The sequence below is a fragment of the Rhinolophus hipposideros genome (assembly GCF_964194185.1).
Source record: "Rhinolophus hipposideros genome assembly, chromosome: 3".
Taxonomy (NCBI): Eukaryota; Metazoa; Chordata; class Mammalia; order Chiroptera; family Rhinolophidae; genus Rhinolophus; species Rhinolophus hipposideros.
The window spans coordinates 84,133,495-84,159,853 of NC_138049.1; positions in this window are offsets into that span (position 1 = coordinate 84,133,495).

A 26,359-nucleotide genomic window follows, 5' to 3' on the forward strand; every position below is an offset into this window, starting at 1 on the left:
ACTCATTTTCACCAAAATATACTTGGATTGTATTTTAATGGTTTAACATAAAATATTAGATTAACAATCCCACTAATTTTACATTCTTAAACTTTATAATCAGTAAATATTTTGAAGCAAAACTTGAATGAATGGTAAGTGTGCTTTACCACTAAAGTAATCTGAAGTTCATTCCCTTCTCAGCTATTTCCCTATGAAGTAAGTTAATCAAGTCTTCAAAATTTGCGATTGTTTCTTTAATTCCAAACTACTTATTTCAAGCACCCAGTTAATTGGCAGAATGCCTATTTCTTCACCTAGCTTTTTTCTATTATGGAGCTTCAAATTTTCTACTTTATGACATCTCCCTCATGTTATCTTCTGCAATAACCTTTTTGGTGTACAATTAAAGGCCTTCCAAATGCAATCTTCCTTAAGGCTCCAACTGGCAAATGTCTTCCAAAATAAATAAATAAATAAATAAATAAATAAATAAATAAAGTTATTTGCCCTCCCCACTTGACAACGTAGCCCAGTAGAAAACTGCACAACTTTACTTAGTTCTGTTTTTAAACTATGTGGCAATTTGGACATTTTCAAGATCATTAGAAGAGATGCTGCTAAACCATGACTCATGAAAGATCTGATGAGGGCTGAAACTTTCCAAGTTAAGCAGAAAACAACAGCATATTACTATTGTTAGTAGTATAGTAATACCAATAAAAACATGGCTTTACTTAGCTGGGGAGAAAAGGATGAAACTTGCTTAGAGTCAACCTGGACCAGTGGTAAAGCCATGTTTATTCAAGCAATGGAGAATGAAATAAAAGAGTAGGGGAAAAATAAGTTCAGAAAAATAAATTGATTTGTTATATTTTCTATTATAGGCTATTAGAAATTACATCTTTGGAACTTAAGTTTTTTAATGTCATGTTGATTATATTTCCATCATATATTTCAAATTCAAGCGGTTAATAGGATACAAGCTATTTTTTTGTAACTGGGGTGAAGGAAAAGGAGATATTATTCTAAGAGTTGCTCAAATACATATATTTGTAACTGAAAATATTAGAAATCAGTTTTATCACAAAGGTATCCTATTTGTTGATCCAATTCAACACTTTTAATTCCTCAAAAAATTATTCAAGCATTTGAGGTTGCAGTTGGCACAACATTCCACCCATCAGCAAATCTCTGCTACCTCCTTTCTGCCTTACCTTTAAAGATTTAGTTCAAATACTGCCTACATTAATCCAACCCACAGCAACATTCTCTTTCCTTTTCTGAAACTCTTATTGACTGTATCAAACATTCTGACATGTGATTATTTTACCTTGTTCTCTGTTTCATGAAAACAGCCTCTTTCCTGTACTGCCAACTGTAAACACATTACTGTAAAATCCTTTATAACATACAACACAATGCTTAATATCCATAAAGCACTTCTCAAATACTGGCTATAAAGTAATATCAAGGACAACAGTGGCTCCAGAATTTCTGTTAGGTGGGCTTAGGAGTAGAGTTCTATTAGCTAGGGACTTAAAGATACATTTGCACAGCAAGCACATTTTTTATAAACTGGATGGTCATTCGGGGTAACTTGGTAGGAAAGGCGCCGGTAGAAAGTCCCTCCAAGCCACTTCCTGATGCCGACAAGGGCTTAGACACGTGTTCCCCACCATTTCATACACGCATCCTACATCAAAGAGGGAGAAAGGCGCTATTCACCCATTTATCTTACTTCAAAGTCCACCAACACCTTCTTGCCCTTGCTTATACCCCTGTTAGTGATTCATCTGCACTCACGATATGGATTCAAATACAGGAAGAAGCCATGCTGCTGCTCAGACAGGTTGGTTTTATTCAGGGACATCCGGTTCTCAAGATTACAGTACGACAGGAAGCAGCAGTACCTGCAATGCCCAGGGACCTCCCTGCCCCGCCCCATCAGCTCACAGCCCTCCTTCTACTCCTCCACATCAGAAAGGTGAGATAGGAGTTCCTGTCAGCCTTGAGGAACCTACAACATTAATATGACCCTCCCTGTAACAGCCATCATATTCTTGTAACACTCTAAACATGGATTTTACCCACATTGTGATACACATTGTGATATAATAGCTTCTCTTTCCAAAGCCTGAACTCTTACCACACCTAAATTGGCCATTTTAATCCCATGTCCTCAAAATTGCTGAGAGAGAGAAAACACTGAATTCATATATTCTAGATCCTTTATATTGTTTTCTGTAATGATCTTGACATTGATCTCTTACTCAAAATATTAGTCACTTGGTTCCTTGTCTATATTTTCCTTGCTAGTTTTAAGTCACAAGAAAAAGGCAAAGTTGTTATTTCTGTTCTGCAGAAATAATTAAAAACAGCCTTGGGAAACTTATAAGAGAATTTTATGCTGCCTCTTGTTCACTTTGTTTCTTGCCTCCGGTAAAATCACCACAATCCGAAAGTGACACAGCTGAAGGGATCAGAAAGCTAAGCAGCAAATGCAAACACCTATGTATATGTTTGCATTTATCCTTGGTTCTCCTATCCCTTAAGCAAAATGTTATAATAGCAGCAAATGTGTCTGCCAACACAAAAGGGTTTTATTAGGCCTCAATTGTCCTGTTTCCCTGGACTTATGAAATAGCTTTTTTAATTTAGTTTCAGTTTTTCAATAAGAAACAATTTCAATAGATTTTCCATATAAATTAAAATCTTCCCCTTACCTACCATAATCTAAACTCCATATATTGAGAGCCAATACAAAGCATTAAATGCTGAATATAAAAAAGAAAGTAAAAATCTACAACCATTTCAAAAGGGCACACAAAAATCAAGAAGCCTGTATGGTAAGATGTCTTGAGTAACTTACGATTGCTTTTACTCATTTATACCTTTTTCTATTTAAGAAAGTACTTTTTTAAATCTCCCATAGCACCCATACTGTGCCCTAAACATATCTCGTAGTTCACCATATCTTAGATAAACTGAATTTAGTAAGCAGAAAACACTATCCACAATTTATGCTATTAAATAAACTCATTAATTCAGGCTATTTTAAATTTCAGCAAACTCAGAAGGTAAGAGCACTGTACAAGAAAATCAACTACCTTATCCCTTATTACCTCACTTCCCAGGGTGCTGAAACATAAAAAGGTATCTTTGGAAGTAAAGAAGACCCAAAGGATCCTCAGACTGCTGGCAGATCTCAGAGATGTGGCAAGCGTCTCTCCTCCAAAATTAAAAAGCCATAAGCTTCTCAGCTAACTCTTTCCAAGCAGCGACACCAATCAAATTTCTGAAAGGTAGAAAGCTTTTCTCAACAGTTTTCCCATTTCTGCCCCGTCTTAGTAATCTGGCCTCCCTCAAAGTAAGCTTCTCTACTCACCTAATTATCAGGATTTCATTTTCCAAATTGTTAACCATAGTTTTGAGTTGTATTTTAACTACATTTCATAAAGTCGTCCTAAATCATGGTAGGGTTGTTTGAGGGTGTGTGGGGTACATTGTTTTGTTGTGTTTTCAGCTCACATTAAACAAGCAAAAAGCTGTAGCTTAGCTATAGATTCCAATCATCTATTACTGCATAACAAATTACCCCCAAAACACGACAGCTTAAAACCACCACCATTTTGTTCTATCTCCCAGTTTTGTTGCTCAAATATTCAGAAAGGATGCAACTGGCAATTCTTCCACTCCATGTCGTCACTAGGGGTACTGAGCTCGTGAACAGACTGATCTGAAGAGTCCAAGACAGTGTCACTCACAAGGTATCTGGCACCTTGGTGGGGATGGCTGAGAGGCTGGGCTCCGCTGGGACTGCTGGAGAGTAACAAGGCGTGGCCTCTCCAGCATGGCAGTTGCTCGTTTATGCCAGGTTTCAGAACAGATCTCTCCAGCAAATCTCAGCAAGTCTAGTTAGACTTCTTACATGGCCTCTCAGGACTCCCAAAGCACATGTACCAGATTCGGGAAGAGGAAGCAGCGTAAGGTCTGCACCAAGAAACTGGTCCAGTGTCACTTCTGCCATATTTTATTGGTCAAAGTAGTAACAAAACCCACAGCACTCTTATTTCCCTCTATCCTATTATAGTAACTTGTTTTTAATATTCTGGGAGCTAAAAAATTACTACATTTTAAAGTAATTTCTCCTTTTATCCTTTGAATTCAAATGTCAATAGTGCTTCTGATCAGGGATAGTCCAGATGTCAGTCTCGCACTTATCTATACATATCCCTAACGCCTCACACTACATAAAAAGCAAGAGTTAGACTAAAATCTGTGCTTACTCATTTCAATAAAACTCTGGTATTTCAAATTCTATTAGCTTATCTTATACAACTAAAGTTCTTATAATTTTTTACTGTGACTATATTTTTCTTTCCTTTTTTTTCAGTTAAAGTTTATTGCGGTGACAATGGTTAGTAAAATTACATAGGTTTCAAGTGTATAATTCTGTAATACATCATCTATATATCACATTGTGTGTTCACCACCCAGAGTCAGTTCTTCTTACATCACCATATATTTTACCCCCTTTACCCTCATCTACCACTCTCCTCCCCCCTTACCCTCTGGTAACCACTATTGTGTGTGTCTATGAGTTTATGTTTCTTCGTTTGTCTTGTTCTTTTGTTGTTTTCAATTATATATACCACATATCAGTGAAATCATAGGGTTCTCTACTTTTTCTGTCTGACTTATTTAACTTCGCATAATAATCCCAAGATCCATCCATGTTGTTGCAAATGACATTATTTCATCTTTTCTTATGGCAGAATGGTATTCCATTGTGTGTATGTACCACAACTTCTTTATCCATTCATCTATCGAAGGACACTTTGGTTCTTTCCATGTCTTGGCCACCGTAAACAAAGCTGCAATGGACATTAGAGCACATACATCTTTACTGATAAATGTTTTCAAATTTTTGGGGTAAATACCCAGGAGAAGGGTTTCTGGGTCATATGGCAATTCTATTCTTAATTTTTTGAGGAACCCCCACGCTACCTTCCATAGCGGCTGCACCAATCTGAATTACCAACAGCGTATGAGGGTTCCTTTTTCTCCACAGCCTCTCCAACACTTGTTACTATTTGTCTTGATGATAGCCATTCTGACTGGGGTGAGGTGATATCTCATTGTGGTTTTTATTTGCATTTCTCTGATGAGTAGTTATGTTGAGCATTTTTTCATGTCTATTGGCCATTTGTATGCCCTCTTTGGAGAAATGTCTATTCAGGTCCTCTGCCCATTTTTAAATTAGATTGTTTGTTTTTTCATTGTTGAGTTGTACCTGTATTTCTAGCTATCATTTTTGAATGACTCAAAGGGATATTAGGAAAAGAATCCAATGTTCTCCATATACACCATCTTTTCCAAATCTCATGCAAACTATAGAATGTCAACAAATAATAATAACAGTTAATATTTATTCTGTGCTTACTATCTGTGAAGCACTGTTCTAAGTATTTTACATGTATTAACTTCCCGAAGCCTCCCAATCTTATGAGGTAGTACCACTATATTTTCTATTTTGCAGGTAAGGAAACCAAATCGGAGGAAAAAAGCTAGTACATGGAAGGCCAGTATTCAGCCCCAGGTGGTATAGCACCAGAGCCTGTACTCTTCCCCCTCAGGCCATATGACTTCCAGATTATCCCCACTGCTACAGCTTGCTACCTCATCCTATACTACCCTTGATCTTGGTGCAGGTCAAAGCATGATTCATAGGTCTCTACCTCAGATCCCCTACCCTAACACCCTAGGTCTCCAGTGCAAAACACCAAACATTTTCTGTTATTGGGCCATTTTACCTGACTCGTAATAGGGGTTATGGAGTTTCCGCCTTGGTTTCCCTAGTCTTATCCCTAAATCAGCCACAGACACTTAACTAAATAGTTTTCTGTCTTGGCTGTCCCTGAGAAAAAGACAACCTGGGAAGAATACAAAGGCTGGGAATGTGGATCCAAGTTTTTGCTCAGTTACTGAACAAAGATGCTCCCCCTGCTTCCTGGCATTAATACTGACCCATAACTGTTGACTATTTCCTGCCACATCTCAAGTTTGTTAAGAGGAAGATTCGGTCACCTGTGCGGAGAAGCTGGCATACATGTCTGTGATACACTTGTCTGTTTCCATGCCTGGTTTGAATGCACCTGCACATGACTCGGCTCCCCTGACTCAGAACAGGATGAACAAAAAGGCCAGGAAAAAAATCAGAGACCCAAAGGACCAACAAAGTTACAACTAGAGAATCTAATGAGCTCAGTAAAAAAGCCCAACAAAGTTCAACTCTTACACTTTGGGAATACTGAAATTCATAATGCCACTGTATAAACTAAGTCTTTGCTGCACAGCACTGTGTTATCATGCCCTGCAGTATGCTGGAAGTCTACAGATAACTACTGGCATTTGTTATTCCTTAAGTTTCAGTCTTAATTAGTTTGACAAGTTGATTTTAAATAAGGAAAGCCACCTTTGAAAGGTCCATTTAGACTTGTGCTAATAATCAGCATCTGCTTCTAACCAAACTGAAATGATTAGCAAATTAAACCCTTTAATTAGCATTTTGCATAATGTAGGCAAATTATGTTTCTTAGGTTTAAGAAGGTGAAACAGGGTGAATTTATGTGTTAGATATTCCTTTAAATCTTTATTAATTATCTAATTTTACCACATATACAGGAAAAATAAAGAAATATAAATTAAGTTCAACTCACCTAGTACATTACAATATTTAGGCTAATTCTGTCATTCGAGGCAAATTAACATAATACTCAAAAGAGAAGAAAAATACTTATTTTCAATTATTTCTCCATTAAGTCTGCAAGAGGTCAGCTTTATCCAAACTATATTCAAATAGCATTTTTTTTTAAAGGAAGGAAGGAAGGAAGTTCAAAGAAAGGAAAGAAAGAAGGAAGGAAGGAAGGAAGGAAGGAAGGAAGGAAGGAAGGAAGGAAGGAAGGAAGGAAGGAAGGAAGGAAAAAAGGAAGAAAGTTCGAAGGAAGGAAAGGGGAAGAAAGGAAGAGAAGGAGGGAAGAACGTTTTTGCACTTCTGCCATTCAACATTGCAGAAGCCAAGGTTAATTTCACTAGACATTCAATTATACAGTTTTAAAGAAAAGCACTCATAAAAAGGTAAGTAACCTATTAATATTCTGTGTTAGACAAAGAGAAATCAGAGGACAATATAGTAGCAAAGCTGCTATCACAAGCCAAGCAAACCCATTATCTTTATCTACAGAAACTACACTCTCTAAAACACACAGTGATGCTTACTTTTTTTTAGTATTTCCTCTCTTAACTGACTCAAAACACCCTGTTAGCTAACAAAACAAAAATAAGCAATTCTGAGATTTAATAAACAAAGTCAAGTAGTAACAAGAGCTTAAGGGATGGTGGAGGAAGTATACAGTATAGTATCATTTCTAACATACATGAAACCCCAACTTCCGATGAAGATATACATGGTCTTCGAGTTACTCCCTGTGTTCTAGAATTAATCCTCTCATAAAGAAAACAGCCAGCGAAATTCAAAAGTAGACTTTTCTCATGACTACAGAATGCAACCTAAAATCTTCAAATAAGGGCCAACTTGGTGGCTCAGGTGGTTGGAGTATCGTGCTCCTAACTGCAGAAGTCACCGGTCCGATTCCCACATGGGCCGAGCTGCGCCCTGTACAGCTAAGATTGTGAACAACATCTCTCCTTGGAGTGGGGCTGCCTTGAGCAGCTGGAGGCTGCTGTGTGCTGCCCAGTGCTGCCATGAGCTGAGGACCAATGACTGGCAACTGAATGCCTCAGCTGGGGGAGCACAAGACTCCTAATAGTAGCATGGGCCAGTGAGCTGCGCCCTGTACAGCTAACATTGTGAACATCTCTCCTTGGAGTGGGGCTGCCGTGAGCAGCTGTAGGCTGCTGTGTGCTGCCCAGTGCTGCCATGAGCGGTGGACCAATGACTGGCAACTGAATGCCTCAGCTGGGGGGAGCACAAGACTCCTAAAGGTAGCATGGGCCAGGGAGCTGTGTCCTACACAACTAGACAGAGAAACAACGGCTTGAACCAGAGTAGTTAGGCGAAGAAGAGGGAGAGGGGAAAAGGTTATAGAATAAACTAAATGAAAACTGAGACAGAATAAAGAAAAAGCTATCCTTTCCAAATGCAAATTCCAGTCTATCTGTATGCAGATCCTACTGCACATCTCAGAACAACCTGTATCTAGAGAACCAAACAATAGCTCTGATGTACACTAATCACCCAAACAGTTCCAAAATTGTTTCTTTAAGGACTTACTCAAGTGGCAATGTTTTAATGTAATTTACAGTGCTTTGCATCTACCGGCACTCAGAAAATGTCAGTCAGTTCACTGACTGGAAAAAATCAAGTCTACCTTCCAAAGGCTGCTTTTTTCAGGCATTTCATAGTGGGTCTCAATTAGACAAGGAGTCAACAGCCTAATTTTGAGCAACTACAGCTTTGAAGAGGTATGACACATACCCAACTGAAAATACTAATTTCTCTTAACCCTTAAAATATCAAGAGGACAATTAAAATGCAAACGTAAAAAATTTAAACTCTAGGTGTATAAGCATCTAACACATTTAGTCTTTTTCATTTACTATTTAATAAACCCCTCTAACCCTTTAGTATTTTAAAGGAGAAGAAACATATAGACAACTGCATAGCATGAACTTCGTTTCACTATTGTTTCCCCTTCTACACTAAACGCACTGTTGGAAGTCAAAGAATAGTGCTGTAGCTCCCCCACATGACACTTCTACAGCATAATAATCCTGTCACAGAGAACAGAAACACATGCTAAATACAACTGGGTTCCTTGTAGCCCACGTTCATCACAAGAAATGTGTCAAGTACTAGGCTCAGTTTTAGTATCATCATCCCTCATTTACCCCACTCTCTACCTAATCAAAGAAAAATATTATACAGTCAACGAAGAGTTTATCTCTAAGTCGCAAAAGGTGAAGGAATTATATAATTAAGGAACAAATGAGAAAAGTGAAACTACTGTATCCAAGTTTGCATCACAAAGGAATTAACAGTCAAGAAAAGTGAGAGCTTTCTATAAAAATACCTTAAAGTGAATTAAATAATTATCACAAAAATTAGTTTCAATTACAACTCACCAGACCTTCAAAAACCAAAGTTCTAATTTGAGAAGTAAAATATTACTGCTAATAAGATCACTTGTTTAATTTTAAATACTATTCAATACAACTTCTAAAGTTAGAAGTATCATTCAGTGCTGTTTTATATGCACAACCAGTGTTTAATAAATAATAATATAGCTAACCTTCAGTGTTTACTACATGTCAAGCCCTATACCATTTACATAGATCGTTTCATTCAGTTTCACAACAATCCTAAGAGGGATATACTATTATATGATGGTCCCTATTTTATGGTAGAAGAAAATGAGGCATCCAAAGGTTAGGTAACTTACCCAGGGTCATTAAAAAACAGTATGAGATTAATTTTCCCAGGTCTTCTCACTTATACTCTCTCCTTAGCAATCTTCCACAACTTCAAATACTACTGTTACGTGGTATTTTGATTATGTATTTCCAACCATGACCTCTTGCACACAGCCTAACATTCTGAATTGTTCACTGCCTATCTCCACTGGCCCACCAGCAATTGACTCACGAGCAATACTTTCACAATCAAATGTACCATCCTATCCCCGAAACATACTCCTATTCTTTATCTCTACCATCACTAACATTACACTATTCTTGTACTCTGTATATCAAATAACTTGGATCAGCCTCACTTCACATTCTGTTAGTCATCAAATCTTCAGGCTACTTCTGAAATGTCCACCATATCTGCCCACTTCTGTCCATTGCCACAGTCACTTCGATGGGTAGTTCAGACCCTCATGCAGTCCCTTCATTTGGTCAGTCATTCACTCAACAAATTCCCCTTATTTAACATTAACACAGAAATTAACAATATCTTAAAAGAACTCCATATTCTACTACTTGGCAATCATTTTTTTTAACTTTAATTATAATTATAGATTAACAGACATTACAAAAATAGTACAGACAGGTCCCATGAACCCTTTAGCCGTGTCCCTCAATGGTGCATCTTACATAACTATAGGACAATATTTAAACCAGGGCAGGTGACATTGGTACAATGTGTATATAGCTCCATGCCATTTCATCACATCTGTAGATTTGTGAAATGACCACCATTGAGAGTAATTATTTCTACCCTCAGGGTCTGAATGAGAACTAATTAATCCAGTAAGCCTTTAATAGACTCATGCTCATGTTGAGTAAGTAGGCAGGTTCACACAGGAAGTGGTACCCAATATTACCTGGTAATCTTAAATCTCAATTTGGGTCTCAACTCTCCACTTCCTTATTCACTCAGAAACAGCAGTTTATCTTCCTCATACTAGATTATAACATATCAGTCCACACCTCAAAAACCTTCAACAATTGCCTCTGGCCCTTATCCTATCTGGCCAGCCTCATTTTCTACTCTCCCCCATAATTTAGTGACAAACTTCCTTATCATAAAAATATACCACCCAAACCAAGATTAATGTCAGAAACAGTACATGAGTATATTTCCTAGAAATAAAAAAGGGAAAGAAATAGTTAAAATAATGTTAAATGAACAGAGTATATATATGACAGCTAGGAGACCCCCAGAGGGGTAGGAGTTATGCTATGTTTAGGAAAAATGACATGATGACACTATGTCTGTGTTCAAGCTAGAAACGGGGAGAAAGAACGACACTGCTTAAGGAAGGACCATCTGCAGTTGCTGGGGGGTGGGGGGAAGCCTTCGGTCATCAACCCGTCCTCAAAACAAAGCTCCAGCAGCCACTTAGCTTCCACAAAGGGGCAGGGGAAAGACCTCCCTCTAACCCGCCCATCCCATCCCAAACTGTCCCTCAGATTTATCTTCAGGACCTGCAACCTGACAAGTTAACTAAATTTCAGAGGTCCCTAAGTCCAAAGGCAAAGTTCTCTCAACAGTTTATGATGCTTGGAATTCCTCTATGGCATTATTCATTCATCAACACCACCATCATCACAAATTAAAATGCAAATAAATATTGAAAAAATTAGAATTCCTTTTGTGATTAACATTCCTCAAAATTGCCATTTTAAGTCATAATCATAAATGTATACTGTCTAGGAATTATTTCTATTCAAAGGTGATCTGAAGAGCCGAAACCTCCCTATATGGACAGCACAATCCAGGGGAGAAGGCGCCTTCACTGTGCTCTATGTGCTATGAAGACAGCCCCACGGGGAACAGAAAGAACTGAAGGTCCCACCTCAGGCGTACCAAAGGATCCGTGTGAGCAGATAGTCATCTTGATTCTCTGCGTCTGAGAAGTCTGCTTGCCCTGTTCCCATGGGATATTGGGAAGCTCTGTGTTCACAACATATGAAGAGCTTTGAACCCTGTTTATGAAGGGGACTACAAAGAAGTACTATTGTGATGCTGCTTTTGGCTGTTTCCTTCATCTGCTATGCTCACATGTTGTTGTGAGTACTGAAAGTATGCAATATTGAGGGTTTAAGATTTGACAAAAAAAATAGGAAGACATGAAGATATAACTTTAGTTATGGCAACAATGTGTCTGGGATGAGAACTACATTAGTATGAGCGAGGTAAACATATGTTTTTAAAAAGAGGATAATTCCATAAATAAAATATAAAAGAAAAATAAAAGCACAGTTATTTAAAACAAAATACTGTATATGTGATCAGGCACCGTGCATGAAATGATGTGATCAAGTAGATGCCGTACCCATTCCTAGAAACACTGTGAATGCAACAACTACCAATGCAGACTGGTGTCGTGTGTGTGTGCGTGTGTGTGTGTGTGTGTGTGTGTGTGTGTGTGTGTGTATTTTGGTGCCTCAAATACCACATCAGTGAAGTAGTTTCCCATAAAGGTAAACAACTCGCAGAAACATTAGGAACAAAACAAAGTATAATCTTCCATCAATTCACATAGTAGTTGCATTCCACAAAAAATCAGGGTATATAAAACCATGGGAGGAGGGGACATTTTGTGTTTATTTATAAAACTGTTTGGTTCTAGATTCACATCATTAGAAACAGTTTGGTGTTTGTTTTCTTGATCCACATAAATGTCAACAGGAACATTAAAAAAAATCAAGCAGGACATGGGAAAAGTCATTGTACAGAACTATCCAGTGCACGGCAGGCGTTCCAGCATCTCCATCTGCTATCTACTAAGTGCCTATAGCACCCACAAATCATTGTTACAACCACCAAAAATACCAGAGATGTCCAGAATATCTAGTAGGGGAGTATAGCCCCCCTGAGTCCAGAACCCTATGTCTGAATCAAGAAGCTGTCCTAATAGGGAAACAACCAGTGGATGTCCACAATTCTTCCTTTCCTCACCTGTTAAATTATTCCTACTTCAAGCATGAATCTACTCTTGGATTTTGGTTTACACTGATTTGGAATATTACATGAATCAATTGTTGAAAGTTAACTAAAATATACGAGGTTGGACAATTAAGTTCACAAACTCACCCTAGAAAAAGTGCTACATACCTCATTGCTGAATATCACTACGGTCACCTTCTAAGTACTCCCCTTGGGAAGCTATGCACTGATGCCAGCACCTAGTCCTCCCTTCAAAGCAATTTTGGAACTCGTTTTCTGGAATGGTCATCAGAGCTGTCGTCGTATTACCCTTGATGTCCTGAATGTCATCAAAATGTCTTCCTTTCAATATTTCCTTTATCTTTGGATAAAGAAAGAAGTCATGGGGGTCCAGATCAGGTGAGTAAGGAGGTTTTTCAAATAGTTATCTGTTTACTAGCTAAAAACTCCCTCACAGACAGTGCCACATGAGCTGGTGCATTGTCATGATGCAAGAGCCATGCATTGTTGGCAAAAAGTTCATGTCGTCTAACTTTTTCACGCAGGCTTTCAGCACTTCCAAATAGTAAACTTGGTTACCTGTTTGTCCAGTTGGTACAAATTCACAATGAATAATCCCTCTGATATCAAAAAGAGGTTAAGAACATCATTGCAACAAGTTTGTGAACTTAATTGTGAGACTTCTACAATGTGATCAAAGACATGTTTTTTAAAAAGGTACCAGAGAAGAAAAGCAACAAAGGGTATAGAAAAGCTGTAAGCCAGATGATGAGCCCCTCAACAACAAAGTTGTGTGAATAGAATGTTTTCCTTAGAGGCAGCACACATATTATATTGGGAAAACTACTTCGGTATATTTAATATGTTTAGTTTCCGTTTCTGCCAAGAACCATCAGCTAAAATAAAACATCTTAGTAAAATTACAGTAATGCTTTAATTTCCTACATTAATGTAAATCTCTAATCTCACACCTGTGTTGTATATTCATTTTGATGGGTCCTGACACCTTAAATGTCAGCATCTTTTCCACTGCATTTCATTACTAGTTAAGGTCTAGCTGGGAAGAAATCTGCTCATACATTTGGTAACGTGCTCTGTCATTTACTCATACACATTTCAAAAAATATGGAGGTCTGATTTTTGGGTTCCAGTTCTATCACTTAATTCTGGGGAGGTTACTTAACCCCTTAGAGCTTCAGTTTCATCATAGAGCTGTTGTGAGGATTAAATTATAGAATCTACATAAAGCCTTAAGCTTAGTGTGTGGCACTTAGTAAACAGACAACAAATGTTAACTACCTCTGTCTCCTTACATCACTGGGCAGACGAAAACCTTAGTAAATCCACTGCTCATTCAGTAGTCAACAAGGACTCCTTCCTTAGGGAACAAGAACCCCCCAAACCCCCCATGCAAGTTCCCAAACAGTCCTCTGGATTTTCTAACATTTACACAGAGGTCTTACTCCTTGGATCAACTAAAAGGAGTTGGAAAATATTTAGCTATTAGGCTCCAATATAGATGACAGAAGGTTTCTCTTGCCCAAAGGCATCATGGGACACTGGAACTGGGAGAGCAGAGATGAACAGGAAAAAAAAGCCAGCGAGTTGGCAGGGATCAATAGCTGGTGTATGGCACCGTGACTCTGAAAGCCAGGAAGATTAACCACCAGTGGCAGGTAGAAAGGAAATAGAAGTGCAGAATAAGATTTCCATGGCTCTGTCTGTATGCTTTTAAAGGGATAGGGAGTGGCAGGATGGCGATATTAACAGGCACTAGGCTGATTAAATAACTTGTTACAGCAACACTTCTCCCTGCCTTTGTAATTCAGATTTAGCCACTCAGTGACTGGGAATACAAAATTATTTCTCTCTCTCTCTCTCTCTTTTTTTTTCCTCTGCAACTCCAATTAGCCCTCCACATCCCTGGTTCTTACTGTCATTCAAAGACCTAGGATAAGGCAGTCTGGCTTAAGGCTGAACTAGGCCATGACATGACTTCAACTAAAAGGTTTAAATTTTCAGAGTATTTGAGGGGAACAGGAAAAGGTTAGGAAGATTACAGAATAAAAAATAATGTATACATTAAAAAACTCAGTATCATTTTTTTTGGAGCACCTTCAGAAAACATGAGTAACACTTTAAAATGTAAATGTTTAAATACAGAATATAAGAACACTAATGATGATATTTAGTATAATTAATTTCGCTCTTTCAGGATCTAAATACTAACATGAATATAACATTATAAGACAATTAGGACATAACTATATGTGGAAACTTTGACTAATTTAGTCATACATTTTCTTCAAGGGCAAAGTCATAGGCACGAGGTCTTCAACAATGAGAACACAAGGAATTCTATATTCAAAAGCTGTACGAAAACTTTAAAAAAGGGAAATGACTCTTGCAAGTTATTCTGAAAATTTCTGCATATGTTAATTTTAGCCTTCAAGGGTAATTCAGCTTGAAGTTTCACATTTAGTCATAGCATCTGGAGATTTAAACTATCTTATATGAGCAGAATTTAATTTTGTAGCTTGATAAGGAAAATCCAAATTGAATTTCTAAAATATTGCCACTGAAGACCATCGGCCATGGTATATTTTTACAATTATATGCATAAATGGTTAGGCCTCAACTAGAAAATTCAGTGAAACTTTTCGTCATTCCCCAAATATAATAGTATAGATACCCATCAAATACATATAAAATAATACAGGGTTGGCTTCTATAATTATTTCATTTGAAAAAACACTGTGAGAGTAAAAGCATTATAGTATTTGTGGAGTCTGCTTATAGAAAGGAAGCCCTATGTCAAGGCCTTCATTTAAATAATTTGGAAAGAAGTTAAAGGTATGCAATTGTAATAGAAACACATAAAGAGCTCTGTCTAAATCATAAATTTTCCTATGTAATACAGAACAAATTGAAATTTGCTAACCAGCATAATCCCTCAAATTCAGTTAACTGAATTAGACAACGTCATCATACAAATATCTAAGAAATAACGATACACAAGCAAACACCAAAAACTATTTTGAAAGTCTACATATTTAAATCTATTAAATCAATGTAAAATCAATGTTCCAATGTTAAGTGGAGAAAGGCATCCAAAAGTTCCTAATAAATTCATATCACTGACATTTTAATAACAAATGATGAACTAATTCATGTTCACTAAAAAGAAGTTATCAGCCAAATATGACATGAAATAATTTCTAAGAAGAAATTAAGATGTCAAACTAAAAGGGAAAAGAAACAAATTTCAAAATGTCAGGTTCAAGATAAGGAAACTATTATAAAATAAGCAAAAATAAATAATTCAAAGTTTCACATGTATTTGTTTTCAGTGAGCAAGGCAATAAGGTTATCAGCTGCACTGGCTTTCACTCAAAAACCCTTATTTCCTAAACACTTTGGCAATTGTATAACACTAGTTCTGTTTAATATGCAATGCAGTTTTTATTTGTGACCCTCAGAATACTCTCCACATCTTTTAAGATGATCGCCTTCACTGTCCCTGCCATCTGTACTATTCTAATGAAAAACATTCTGCCAATAAATCTACTGGCAATTGAAATCAAATAAAAAATATTTTTTGACTGTCCTGAAAAGGTTTTTTAAAATCAAGGTAAATTATAAGCTGCTGTCCAGACTCTGAACTGCAAAAGTAAGGAGACCGTTTGCCTGTGAGGCTGACAGCTGTCAAAGCCTGACCTTTCCCTAACTGGTCAACTGAAGAAGCGCTAATAGAATCTGTTTAACCTTACCCACTCACCTTTAGTTCAACACAAGAGTAAGTCAATCAACTCAGCAATGAGAGAGCCAAAACAGTCCCCACAGACAGCAATATTTACTCCTAATCCTTCCTAGAAATTTCAGATTGAAAATCCAAAGTATTTACACATAAGTCAAAAAAATGAAAAATACCAGTTTTCCTTTTTGAAAACTTAATATTAAGGCTTTCTGTTGTATGTCATAAAGATTCAGATTCTACTAAACCCAAAAAATAGACTAAAAAAGCCAAAGTATGAAAGCACTACGAGAGCCAGAAACAGAAGACAGGAGTCCCAGATCTGGTAATTAGCGCCATTCTAAACTTTTATCAAATAAAATTATATCAGTCATGACAAACTGAACAAAAACAAAATTTAAGAGAATAAAAATGATGCAAAAAAATGAGTTATCTTTTTTTACCTTCTACATCAAAGCAAACACAATGTAAGAATGTCACACAGATGCACTCTTACGTACCATCAGAGTTGCCTAAACATTCCAGCCCTTTCAGAGAGGTGATCTCTCAGCACACTAAAAGTATTTCAACAAATGCAAGTGCATATATGAGGAAAACTTGGGCAGTGAAGGAAAAAACAGAAAGATTGCTATATTCTAAAAATTCCTTTATTGATAAGTGTCCTAAATCCAGAAGTGTATATGATGGTGCAGACTAACCCACATAATACAAAAACAATCTGTGACAAAGCTAAAAAGAATCTAAAATGAATTGCCGATTCCCTGACTCACACTGGCTAGGTAAGAGTTATAACTAGTTCCATAGTGACCATAACAGCAAGGTGGTGTGATATTGTGATTTAAATTAAGAAATATATATGTGATCTTTGTCCTCTGTTCCTTCATGAAACAGAGCTCCTAAAACTCTTGGAATTTCCTAAGTGATGAAAGCCATAGAGATGTTTTTATTATGTTATTGAGGTGACTTTTGGAAACCCCATAAATCACCTAAGGATTGGAACTACTTGCCAAGGAACCTACTATGTGATTAGAGGGTTGGAACTTTCAGTCCTATCTCCTAAGTTCCAGGAGGGGGAAATGGGCTGGACACTGAGCTCAATCACTAATGATTCAACCAATCATGTCTATGTAATGAAGCCTCCATGAAAGTCCAAAAGGACTAGCCTGGAGAGCTTCCCGGTTGGCGAACATGTGCAGGTGCTGGGGCAGTGACCCGGTCTGATGGAGCACAGAAGACCTGAGCGCTTTCCCCTTGTCCTAAGCATCTCTTCCACTGGGCTCTCCCTGAGTTGTGTCCTTGTACTATAAACTGGTAATCTAGCAAGTAAAATGTCTCTCTGAGTTCTATGGACCACTTAGCAAATGAATCAAACCCAAGGATTGGGCTTGGGAACCTCCCATCTATGGCCGGTGGTCTGTGAGAAATGAGGGTGATCAATCACCTGGACTTGCAATTGGCATTTCAGTTGGGGTGGGGGACCGTCCTGTGGTACTGAACCCTTAACCTGTAAAATCTGATGCTATTTCAGGTAGATAGTGTCCGAGAATTGCTTGGTGGTGTGTGTGGGGAAATCTACATATCAGAATTTGATGCCAGAATCTCACTCAGCTGGTCATTCAAGAAACCTGTGAGTCATTTCTGACATTCCCTCTTGTTTCTGCTCCTTAGCCAAGTCCAACAGATTCCACCTCCAAAGTTAAAAGTAAATTCATCCACTCTTCTGTATCACTCCTGCTACCATCTATCTCAGTTAAGCCTCCATCATCTCTCACCTGGACCAGCTTTCCACTGGTCTCCCATTTTCCTCCACTCTATACTTTTGTTAAGACAGAAGCCAAGGAGATCTTTCAAGTGAATCTCCTTATCTTTGCACTAAAATTCTTTCAAAGGCTTTCAAATATACTTGGGATACACACCAAATTATTTACATGACCTACAAGGTCTTCGTGATCTGGCCACTGCCTCCCTTACTCCTTCATTTTATACCACTTCCCACCTCACTCCTACACAATAGCTCTCTTTCAATTCCCCAAACCCACCAAATATCTCCTGTGTCAGCCATTATACTTGTTGCTCCCACTATGTAAAATATTTGTCTGACTATACCTGACCCAGCTAAATCATTTATCCTTCAGGTAACAGATTAGATGTCACTTTGTCAGAAAGACCTCTCTGGCTTTCCAATTTAAATTAGGGCCCCCTTTTATATACTTCCATTACACTGGTTATTTTAGTTCATATAGTTGTGAATATATATACACATATATTTTTACATATATATTTTTACATATATATGTATGCATTATACAATCTTCCTTATTTATATATATAAATATTTATACACATATATACATATGTACTTTTACATATATATTTTTACATATATATGTATATATTATATAATCTTCCTTATTTATATATACATATAAATATCTTCCATATGTACGTATATTTTTACACACATGCACACACACGAGGTCAGACAATTAAGCTTGTGAATTCATCCTAGAAAAAGTGCTACATACCTCATTGCTGAATATCACTATGATCACCTTCCAAGTACTCCCCTTGAGAAGCTATGCACCAGTGCCTAGTCCACCCTTCAAAGCAATTTTGGAACTCTTTTTCTGGAATGGCCATCAGAGCTGTGGTCGTATTACCCTTGATGTCCTGAATGTCATCAAAATGTCTGCCTTTCAATATTTCCTTTATCTTTGGGTAAAGAAAGAAGTCATGCGGGGCCAGGTCAAGTGAGTAGGGAGCGTGTTTCAATACAGTTATTTGTTTACTGGCTAAAAGCTCTCTCACAGACAGTGCTGTATGAGCTGGTGCATTGTAGTGATGCAAGAGCCATGAATCGTTGATGAAAAGTTCAGGTTGTCTACCTTTTACACGCAGCCTTTTATCACTTCCAAATAGTAAACTTGGTTAACTGTTTGTTCAGTTGGTACAAATTCATAATGAATAAACCCTCTGATATCAAAAAAAGGTTAGCAACATTGTTGTAACAAGTTCGCAAACTTAATTGTCAGACCTCCTAAACTTGCCTTTTCATGGCAAAAAAGCACTTCACAACTTCTTTTTGGCATATCCAAATTATCAGCATCACTACTCTTGAACTTTGGGGCCATTATTAAGTAAAATAAGGGTTACCTGAATACAAGCACTGGGATACCACAACAGTCAATTTGATAACCAAGATAGCTACTAAGTGACTAATAGGTGGAGAGCGCATACAGCCTTGAGACACTAGACAAAGGAATGATTCAGGTCCCAGGCAGGCAGAGACTTCATCACGCTACTGAGAACATCTCAAAATTTAAAATGTATGAATTGTTTATTTCTGTAATTTTCCATGTAATATTTATAGACCAGAGTTGACTCCGGGTAACTAACTGAAATAACGAAAAACAAACTTGCAGATATGGGGGTCGGGAGCGATTGTATTATGGTTTCTACTAAGCTTTTCCTGATGCCTATGAATTCATTCACGTGTGTTTGAGATTTGTGGTCTAAGTGAAAATTTTTCAAGGATTTCTTCCTTAAGAATATATTCCAACTTTTCTTTAATGTTTTTCATCATTTCACTCATCTATAATTCATGATCCCTAAAAAGTATTTAGCTCATGAGACTTAAACACAGTGAAAAAACTAGCAAAGGACAATGAACATTTTTTTCTGCCTGGTCGGTGAACAATCATTAGATTCGAACAATCACTAAGTGACTTAACATTATAACTTTTTAGAATGTTTTCCCTAAAATAATTTTGTGCAACTCATTTCTGTCACAGCAGGTAAAATTTCTTTCAAAGCCCTTCAGACTAATTCTACTGCCATTTTTGCTACAGCGCAACTGCAGGATTTAAAAGACCAGGTTTCCATGTGGGCTTTCATTATCTCGCTGAAGGGAGCATAAGAATCTCTGCTGTGTTCTCAGGTACAGCCGTGAGACATATAAAAGGTGGACTTAATTGTTCTGACAATGTCTAACAATCTCCTGAAAATGGAAAGGGGGGGTAAGAACTTGGGGGCAAGGGGCTCTTCAATAAGTTTTTCTTAATTTTGAGTTCTCAGATTTATTTTCTGAGATCCACTAGGATTTTCTCCTTTTTCCCCATTTAAAAATATTGTGGTAAAATACACTTAACATAAAATTTACCATTCTAACCATTTTCAGTGTACAGCTCAGGGGTAGAATAACATTCATATTGTTGAGCTACTATCACCACCATCCATCCCCAGAATTCTGCTTATCTTGCAAAACTGAAACTCTGTACCCATTAAACACTAACTTCCCATTCTCCTCTCCCCCTGCCTCTGGCAACCACCATTCCATTTTACATCTCCGGGAATTTGATTACTTTAGGTACCTTATATACAAGTAACTGGAATTGTACCGTATTTGTCCTATTGTCCTTGGCTTATTTTACCCAGCATAATGTCTTTAGGGTTCAACCAAATCCTATAGATAAATCCTTTGGCGACTTGACATTAAAATTTGTTTGAATAATCATTATATTTACATTTACAAACTATTGTAATTATGGAGAAAATACTTTCTAAATTTTTAATTTAAATTTTAATCTAAAAGATTATTACACGTGAAGTATAATTCACAAAAAGAAAAATGTGCGTAACAGTACAGTTCTGTGAATTTTCACAAATAGACACACGTGTAATTAGTGCCAAGATCAACAAAGAACCTTACTAGCACCTTGGAAGCCCCTCTCTCAATCACCATCCTCTCTCTGCCAAGGTCACAAGTATTCTAACTTTTAGCAGATTACTCTTCCTGTTTTTGTGCTTTGTAGAAATGGATTTAGTATGCACTTTTGTGTCAGACTTTTTATGCTCAACTTTGCGTTTCTGCAGTTCATCCATGCTGTTGCCTCTAGTTGCAGATAATTCTCATTGTTGGGTAGTATTCCATTACCTGGAAACTGTGTTTATTAATTTTTTCTATTGTTGATGGTTTTTTGGGTCATTTCCACTTCGGGGCAATTAAAACAAATGCAGCTGTGAACATTCTGATAGCGGTTTGCTGGTGCACCATAAACACGCACTTCTTTGGCTGTATACGTGCACGTGCACCTGGAAGGGGGGGTCATAGGGTTTGTTCCTTAAGTCGACAGTGCCAAACAGGGTTTTAAAAGAGTTGTTCCAGTATACATTCCAGCAGCAGGGTAGAAACATTCATTTACTCCACATCCTTGCCATCACTTGGTATTTTCCTTTTTTTTTCTATTCTATTTTGAAATACAAACAATGAAGCTAAGTTTAAATTGCCTTTGAGAGGACCTTTTAATTTTTGTTTGGTTCTTTAAATAATTAACTATTTCAGACTTCTACTTTGTCCAGTCACAGCGTGCGGACTTTGCGGTCTTTTTTTATTTAGCTCGACATTTTTGCTCACTCCGCCACTTGGATCCCATCTGGTCAAGAACATAAGGTATGTATCCAAGGCGGGGAAATCCTTGGACTACTGTGGTAGTCTGAGCACAGTGTAAGCAAAACTTATGCGGACCTTCTTCGGTCAATTTTATTTTTACCATAATCAACGCCCTAGGAGCCCCTGCCCGCCGCTGGTCTCCCCACTGCACTACGCACCGCGGTTCCCCGAGGCACCGGGAGCTCTGAGCGCCCGCCCTCTCCGCCACAAGCCAGAACTGGGGTGGAGCGGGGTGGGGGGGTAGGGGGGGGTACAGGGTTCCCGCGGAGCATGCGCAGACCAAGCCCAGCGCATGCTCTGCAGCGAGGCGGGTCCACAGAAGAGGGGAGCCGAGTCTCCGGCGCCCCATCATCCCTGCGGAGCTGCCGCAGAACCATTTGTTCTGAGCCTTGACTGCCAGTAAACTTCGTCAAAAAATCAGTTATTTTTAAGACAGCGAAAAAGGGCGTGAGCCATGTCACGCAGGGTATCATGCGGGGTCTCTGGTCCTGCTCCCCACATGAGAACCCAGGACATGGTGAGGCCATAAAGCAACACCCAGGGAGCCATAGGGGAGTCATACTAGTACAGTCCCTCGGGGCGGTTGGGTTGGACATACAGGAAGCAGGAGCCACAAGCTCCACAACCGGACCTCTGCTTCTCTCCAACCAACGTCACTTGCTAACTGCAACCCTCCACGCTAACTGCAACCCGCCTCTCCTCAATCGCAATCCACAATGCACGCTTGCTAGTTTAGCCACGGCAGTTATATCAGTGGCTAATGGCTAACCAGTAACAGCTCACGGCCAACTAGTCACAGCTGATGACCATCTACTACCTGAGCCAGCACCTTTCCACGTGGGGCTGAGAGCCTGGAAACTGCTCTCTGGGACTCTGTCCCCACGAGCCATCTGGGCGGATCTCCGGGGAAGCTGGATCGCTGGGAGGAGGAGGTGACGGCAGCAGCGGTTGCGCCGCGACCAAGAGGAGCCGGTCGCACGGGCGGCGGGTCCGGGCCGGCGAGGGACGGTGAGTAGCGGCTCGCACTCCGGGCAGGCGCTGCACTCACTCGCCCTCTCAGGGGCTGAGGACGCCTCTGGCTCCGCTGGGGAAGCACCCGCCTCTCCCCGGGGTCCCGGAACGTGCCTGACTCCCGGGACTGCCGAGGGGTGTAGGGGGCAGGGGCCTCCAGGCCCGGGCTCCCATCCCCCGGCCCTGGCCGCCCCGCGCCCGCTCCCCGCCCCTGAGTGCCGTGACCCAAGTGCCAGCCGGAGGAGGAGGGCGGCAGGGCCAGCCCGGCACCCCCTCCCAGCTCCCAGCGGTCGGATCTTCCAGGGTGTGGGTGCCTGGAACTGCCCCTTGGGCGGGAAGGAGCGAGGTGGGGCGGAGGCGAGGCGCCGCGCCTGCAGCAGGACGGACCTCCGGGCCACTCCAGACCCAGCCCCCAGGTAGAGAAGGGGCGACTCAGGCCGGGAGACACCAGCTCGGGACGTTAGGTGCCCAGGTCAGGTGTGATGGGGAAGAGGCTCCCAAGCTCTTAACTTAGGTTTTAGACCCCTCTCCTCCCTGTGCGGAGGGCACCTTCCTCCTTCCCCCAGCCCCACCCTTCCCTAATTTCTCGCTGAGAGATAGCTAGAATATGAATGAGCCAGACTGCACTATTTCATTGACGCTAGCTGCCATAGAATCACTTTAGGCAGCTCCCAGACATAAGAACCAGAGGGTGTGTGAGAGAGAAGTAACTTCACTATCAAGTAGCTGTAGACTCTGAAAAGGGCCTGTGGGGACAGAGCCAGGAGACAAGTTTCCAAGTTCTGGGCCTCACCTGGAAAGGTGCTGGCTCCCGTAGAAGATGGTCATCAGCTGTTACCAGATAGCCATTAGCCACTGATATAACTGCCATGGCTAAACTAGCAAGCCTAGCAAACGCAGACTGGATTGTGGGTTGCACAGAGGTGGACTGCAGTTAACAAGTGAGGTTGGTTGCTGAGAAGAGGATGGCAGATTGCAGATCCTGTGGCTCCTGCTTCCTGTGTCTCCAACCCAGCTGCCAGCACCAGGGAGACTAATGGTATGACTCCCCTATCTGTGGCTCCTTGGGTGTTCCTTTCTGGCCTCACCATGTCCTGCATTCTTATGTGGGGAGCAGGACCAGAGACTCCACATGACACCCTGCATGACAGGGCCTTTTACTTCTCTAGGTTTTATATAACTGCTACCGCCTCCTAGGTAATTGCATTGAACCTAGAAAATTTTTCAGTATTTTTGTAAATGTAATCATACCTGTTCTTAAGTACAGGCTGTGATAAAAAAACAACCCTGTTGATCAGTGAGTTAACTCATTCTTCCCTTTTTTAATTTATTAGATTGCATTGGTTGGCAAAAATCTTTAAAATTAAATTTGGGGAAAATAATATTTACATAAAGCATTGCTGTCCAGCTTTTTAATTATTGCACTCAGAATTATGCTCATTTTCTAAGAACTTAGTTGTTTTGATACAGTGCTTTAAGTCAATGGAGTGGTGGCTGATAACCACACTGCCTATAATAAAATCTGATTCCACTTTTTTCTTTAAATTTTATTATCTTTAAATTACCATATTGTAAAATTAACTTTTTTAGAGATGTGTAGTTCTATGAATTTTAGATTCATGTAATCACCATGATAATCAGAATACAGAATAGTTCTATCACCACCCCGCAGAATATATGGTATCCTTTTATATCCTTCCCCTAACCCATCAACCACAGAGGCTCCTCGACTTAGGGTGGGGTTAGGTCCCAATAAATCCCCTGTAAGTTGAAATAAGAGTCGAAATGCATTTAATAGGTACCACACTGTAGAGCATCACTTGCTTACCCTCCTGATTTCGTGGCTTGATTGGGAGCTGCTGCCACCGTCCAGCATCATGAGAAAGTATCACACTATATAGCAATAGCCTGGGAAAAGGTCAAAATTCAAAATTGAAGTACAGTTTCTACTGAATTCCTCTCGCTTTCACACTGTCATAAGTTGAAAAATCATAAATCGAACTCATCGTAAATTAAGTCTGTGACCATCTAGACTTTCTAGAACGCCATATAAATGGAATCATGTAGTATGTAACCTTTGGATGCTAACTTCTTTCAGCATAATGCCTTTGAGATTCCTCCAAGTTGTTGCACATATCAACAATTGCTTTACTACCATGTTTCCCTGAAAATAAGACCAGGTCTTATATTAATTTTTGTTCCAAAAGATGCATTAGGGCTTATGTTCAGGGGATGTCATCCTGAAAAATCACGCGAGGGCTTATTTTCCCATTAGGTCTTATTTTCAGGGAAACACGGTACTACTGGTAAGCAGTACTCCATTAGATGGATGTACCACAATTTATACATCTGAATTTATACATTTATAAATTTATACATTTATACACTGAAGGATATATGGATTATTTCCAGCTTTCGATGATTATGAATAGAACTGTTGCTATAAACATTTGTGTTACAAGTTTTTTGTAAACATAAGTTTCCATTTCTCTAGGGTATTGCTAGGAGTGAGATTGCAGGGTCATGAAAGGTATATTTAACTTTAAAAGAAACTGCCACACCGATTGCCAGAGTGGGCGTATCATTTTGCATTTTCACCAGCAATGTGTGAAAGTACCATTCACTCCACATCCTCTCTAGCACTTGGTATTGTCAGTATTTTTAAATTTAGCCATTCTAATCGGTATCTTGTGGTTTTAATGTGTCCTTAACTAATGGCTAAAGATGAGTATCTTTTCATGTGTTTATTTGGCTTATATAATCTTTGGTGAGTACCTGGCCAAGAGTTATTTATCTTGTGACTGTAAGTTTGTACCTTATGACCACCTTCCTCCAATTTACCCTCCCCATACACTCTACTTCTGGTAACCACAAGTCTAATACCACACACATACACAAACACACACACAGGAATGTCGTGTATGTGCATGTGTGTGATATAGCTAAGAGTTTTTTTGTTTGTTTTTATTTTTTTAAGATTCCACATATAAGTGACTTCATATAGTATTTGTCTTTCTCTGATTCTTCTTAGCATAATACCTTCAAGGTCCATTCATGTTGTCACAAATGGTAGTAATTCCTTGTTTTTTATGGCTGAATAATATTCCATTGTATGTGTGTGTGACATATATCACAAATTCTTTATCCATTCATTTAGCAATGGACACTGAGGTTGTTTCTGTATCTTGGCTATTATAAATAATACTGTTATGAAAATGGAGCTGCAGGTATCTTTTTTTTTTAAGTTTCTTGGGGTGACAATTGTTACTAAAATTACATAGACTTCAGGTGTACAATTCTGTATTACATCATCTATAAATCCCATTGTGTATTCACCACCCAGAGTCAGTTCTCCTTCCATCACCATATATTTGATCCCCCTTACCCTCATCTGCCACCTCCTTAACCCCTTATCCTCTGGTAACCACTAAACTATGTCACCCCTTATCCTCTGGTAACCACTAAACCACTGTCTGTGTCTATGAGTTTTTGTTTTTCATTTGTTTGTCTTGTTCTTTTGTTGTTTTGGGTTTATATACCACATATCAGTGAAATCATAGGGTTCTCTGCTTTTTCTGTCTGACTTATTTCGCTTAGCATGATACTCTCAAGATCCATGCATGTTGTCACAAATATTCCTATATCATCTTTTCTTACCACCAAATAGTATTCCATTGTGTATATATACCACAACTTCTTTATGTATCGAAGGACATTTTGGTTGTTTCCATGTCTTGACCACTGTAAA